General features: G+C 48.9%; 1 long non-coding RNA gene across 1 annotated transcript in view; it reads left to right on the plus strand.

Annotated features, from left to right (window-relative positions):
- The first annotated feature begins 504 nt into the window (after positions 1-504).
- LOC108310706 overlaps positions 505-4836 on the plus strand; it is a 6482-nt gene continuing 2150 nt past the window's right edge. The window contains exons 1-2 of the long non-coding RNA XR_001827879.2: positions 505-853; positions 1392-1548. This is a non-coding gene — a long non-coding RNA (uncharacterized LOC108310706). The remainder of the gene's footprint in view (positions 854-1391; positions 1549-4836) is intronic.

The following is a 4836-nucleotide window of genomic DNA, read 5'->3' on the forward strand; positions in this document are numbered from 1 at the left end:
GTCACAGCACTCAGGCATCCAAAGAGGAGGGGGTGAGACACTGGAGAGGAGTATGAGATCTTTCTCACACTGCTACAAAGAAACACCTGAGACTGGGTAATTTATGAAGAAAAGAGGTTCGATTGGCCCACAGTTCTGCAGGCTGTACAGGAAGCATGATGCTGGCATCTGCTTGGCTTCTGGGGAGGCCTCAGGAAACTTACAATCATGGCAGAAGGTGAAGGGGGAGCAGGAACATCACATGGCCAGAGTAGGAACAAGAGAGAGGAGGAAGATGCCACACACTTTAAAACAGCCAGATCTTGTGAGAACTCACTCACTGTCATGAGGACAGTACCAAGAGGATGGTGCAAACCATTCATGAGAAATCCACCCCCAAAATCCAGTCACCTCCCTCGAGTCCCCACCTCCAGCATTGGGGATTACAATTCAACATGAGATTTGGACAGGGCATATATCCAAACCATATGAGGAGGAGCCATTTACCACAATAAAAGGAGGAGCTGAAAGGGCGGTTTATGAGAAACTGAGATCAGATGAGGGCTGATCTCTGCAGATGCCTCTGGGAAGCTAGAAAGCAGCTACTGAAAATAATTCTCATGACCCTGGAGCTAAATTTCCCTACTTTCCTTCATTCTCGGGAGGGCTCGCCTGTGTGGTATCATGCTGGTAAAGCCTCTTCCATGCTAATTACTGTGCTTCCTGCCCTCCCTGAGAAGGGGCATCACCCATTTCTACCTTCGTCCTATGACCAGGGAAACCAAGTGAGAAGTGCCAAGTTATGAGCCTAAGAACACATGTTAAAGCAGCTCCTCTCTTTCTTCAGCATGGACAGCATGCTGGTTTTTCTTGGGTACATAAATGGAAAATGAAAGCTGTGGGTTTTGCTTTTGTTTTTGTTTTTCTTTTGCAAGTAGGGATGTTAATGCCAAGTTCAGCATCTCAGATCCTTTTTCTTCTGTTAGATATATTTTTAAATCTGTTTTTAGGTATCTTGCTTTACGTGATGAGTTTTAACACTTAAGACATCTTAAAGCTAATGGAAGTGGAAGTATAATTCTTGAGCTAAAAAAAAAAAAATCTGTCCTATGGAACAAATACAAAGATTAATGAGTTAATATTTACACAAAACTTGGAGGAACATTGGCAAGTTGTAGTTTTAAATACAAAGTCATAACCAGAAATATTCTAATGTCCTTTTCCATTCTGGAAGCTGGGGAGTCCTTGTTTACTCATTAATTCCCTGTTAAGAAAAGCATGGTTTACACCTGTCACAATTCTCTAAGTTCCCAAATTAAGCTTCCTTGGGAAGCTTCCAGTGGGTTCTTCAAAAAACACAATAATAAGGGAAACAGCAATCCAAGACTTAGTATATTTTGTTCCTTTTCCAGGCCTGGCTGTCGCCTGCCCACAAAACTTTAGCCCACTCTCCTCTCATCAGGCCTCTGTCTCTTCATCGCCTGTGAGTGGCTTGGAGAGTAGATTTTAGCCAATTGAAGGTGACAAGTCCTGGGACTACCTGATGAAAGCCACAGACTTTTTTCCTCGGTAATGTGGCACACAACATTGCTGTGGGCAGCAATTATCTGAGGCCAGTATCATGCAGGCAGTAAAAATTCACCACAACAGTTGTAGGTAAAGAACAGCGGACCTGAGGTCGAGGCAGGTGGATCATTTGAAGCCAGGAGTTCAAGACCAGCCTGGCCAATATGGCGAAACCTCGTCTCTACTAAAAATACAAAAATTAGTCAGGCCTGGTGGTGCATGCCTGTAGTCCCAACTATGCAGGAGGCTGAGGCATGAGAATTGCTTGAACCCTGAACCCAGAAGGTAGAGATTGCAGTGAGCTGAGATCACACCACTGCACTCCAGCCTGGGTGGCAGAGCAAGACTCTGTCTCAAAAAAAAAGGCAGATTTATTAGGAAAAGCATAAAAATACATTGCAAGGGTACAAGGGACAAATTAGCAAGAGAGGAGCAGACCGCGAAGAGACAAAGCTTACTGGAAATATTACAGGCTGGTGCTTTTGCTGCATGCTGGGGAGGGCTTTGTCCAATATTGGTAATGTCAGGGTTGCAGTGAGATAACCTGGCTTTTGAGGTGGAGTCACACTCTGTCACCCAAGTTGGAGTGCAGCGGCATGATCTCCACTCACTGCAATCTCTGCCTCCTGGATTCAAGCGATTCTCCTGCCTCAGCCTCCCAAGTAGCTGGGATTACAGGCATGTGCCACCATACCTGGTTAATTTTTTGTATTTTTAGTAGAGACGGGGTCTTGCCATGTTGGCCAGGCTGGTCTCAAACTCCTGGCCTCATAATTTGCATTGTTCTATTTCAGCCAAGGATCTGGTGATAGTTTGGGTGCAGAAAACAACTGGATTATTTGTGCAGGAGGGCTACGTGTTCCAGACCAGGAAGAAGGGCAGATTTATCGCTTACCTGCTTTCTCTTTTTGCTTTCCCTTGGTCCTGCCAGCCTGACTCCTTTTCCCTAATTAGAGCTCCACAGACATTTCATGTACAATGTCAGGAACCTGTGGAAGGAGGAAAGCCCACTCTAGAATCCTTGCTAAAGAACCCCAGATGACCCCCAGTTCTCTGCCAACTCTTAAATGTAGTAATCCCAAGATGAAGGCGCCTCTTTGGAGCAGGAAACCAAATGTAGATGTATCAAGCTGCCAGCTGCCCTTAGAGAGCAGCCTGCTGTTCTCACACATCTCCTGGGTCTCACTGAAATGAGACTTGTGGGGAAGAGGGCACCATGCCGGGAAAGGCTGTCGGGCACGGCCGGCTGCTGGCTGTGCTTTGTGCTCTTCTCCGAGACCACAAGTATTCCCATGTTTTGAAATTGTTATTCCCTTTTCCTGGTATGAGCTTGAATTTTTCCCCTCTAAATTATGTCTACCTAGCACTATATTCACTTTGATTTTGTAGCTAAGGCTTTCTGGTAGTCACTACCCCTGGTTCTATTCCTGAGTCTTTAACTAACTCCATGAATCCAAATTAGCAAGATTATCCTCTCACTCATCAGAGGTAAGTCTTAGATGATCGTTTTATACCCATTCTTCGTGTAAAGCAATCCCTTTGATGCAGCTCACACAGGGATGCCTTGACTTGCAGAGGGACTGTATCTAATTAGACAAAGCAGAAACACTAGCATCTCAGGGCTGTGTCCCAGCCCTGAAGCCTCCAGAAATGAGCTCCTGACCTCCTTTTTAGGCAAGATCCTGACCCACTCCTGGCCTGTGGCACCTCCAGTTTCCTTGCCCCACCCTCAATGGTTCAGAGATCTCACAGATCCACCCAATGCTGCCTCTGCTTTCAGGGTTCCAGATGGACTGTGCTCCTCTCCATGGGGTCGTGCCCTGGGCAGACCTGACTCTGAATCAGTTGAAGATGCAGCAGTGCAAATTCTTTGGGTTGCAAATCACAAAAGCCTGACTCAAAGAAGTATAAGCAAAAAGGGGGATGTATTTAAAGAGTCATGACGTGTGTGAATAACTCAACAGTAAGAATCCATCTAGGCGTCAGACATGAATGAATCTTAGGAAGTGGGAGGCCGGTGCTCTCAGGAGCCTCTCTCCCCTCTCACCTCCCTACACAGCTCCCTTCCCTTCTTTAGCCCACATGGCAGAAACAACAGTTTTGCATTAAAACTTCAGGCATGTAAAGGAGGCTGACTTTCTCAATTCCAAGTTCAAAAGCCCCACAAAGCACTCTTGCCCACCTTGGGTCCCGTGATCCAGGGGAACTGATGATCCAGCCCACAGCAGATGCAGTGGAGTCATAGGATCATCTCATGGCAGCTGCCCTGGGGAGCCAGGAAGGACACAGGACAGTGAGTGAAGTTCCCGAACATGAGTGGAAAGGTGCTGGGTGTGAAGACCTCCTCCTCTTCTTCTTCCTCCTTCCTCTTCCTTCCTCCTCCTACCCCCTACTCTTCCTCCTCCTCTTCCTTGCTCTCCCTCCTCCTCCTTCCTCCCCACTCCTCCTTCTCCCTTCTCCTTCCTCCCCTTTCCTCCTCTCTCCTCTTCCTTCCTCCTCCTCCTCCCTTTTCTTTCCTTCTTCCTCCTCCTCCCTTCTCTCTCCTTCCTCCTTCTTCTCCTTTCTCCTCCTCCTCCCCCTTCCCCCCTCCACTTCCATTTTCTCCTCCTCCCCTCTCCTACCCCTCCTCCTCCATCCTCTACTCTCCTCCCCCTACACCCTCCTCCTCCTCTTTCCCCTTCCTTCCTCCTCCTCCTCCTCTCCCTCCTCCTCTCCCCTCTTCTCCCTCCCTTCTCCCTCCTCTTCTCCCTCTTGCCTCCTCCTCCTCTATCTCCCTCCTCCCCCTCTTCCTTCCTTCCCCGGCTCCTTCCTTGCACTCCTACCTCCTCCTTCTCTCTCTTCATCCTTCTCCCCCTTCCTTTCTCCTCCTCCTCCTCCCTCCTCCTCCTTTCTCCTCTTCCTCCTCCTTCCTCCTCCTTTCTCCTCCTCCTCTCCCTCCTTCTCCTTCTCCCTTCTCCTCCTTCCTCCTCCTCCCTCCTTCCCCCTCCTATCTCCTCCTCCTCCCTCCTCCTCCCCCTTCTCCCACTAATTCCCCCTCCTCCCTCCTTGTTCTCCTCCCCCTCCTCCTACCTCTTCATACTTCTCCCACCTCCTCCTTCTTCCTCCTCCTTTCTCCTCCCTCCTTCCCCCTCCTCTCTTCTCCTCCTCCCTCCTCCTCCTTTCCCTCCTCCTCTCTTCTCCTCCTCCTGCCTTCTCCTCCCCTTCCTCCTCCTCCCTCCTTCTTTTCCCCCCTCCTCCCTCCTCCTCCTTCCTCTTCTTCCCCCTCCTCTCCCTTTCTCCTTCCCCCTCCTC

This window comes from Cebus imitator, unplaced genomic scaffold (assembly GCF_001604975.1).
Source record: "Cebus imitator isolate Cc_AM_T3 unplaced genomic scaffold, Cebus_imitator-1.0 Scaffold106, whole genome shotgun sequence".
Classification (NCBI taxonomy): Eukaryota; Metazoa; Chordata; class Mammalia; order Primates; family Cebidae; genus Cebus; species Cebus imitator.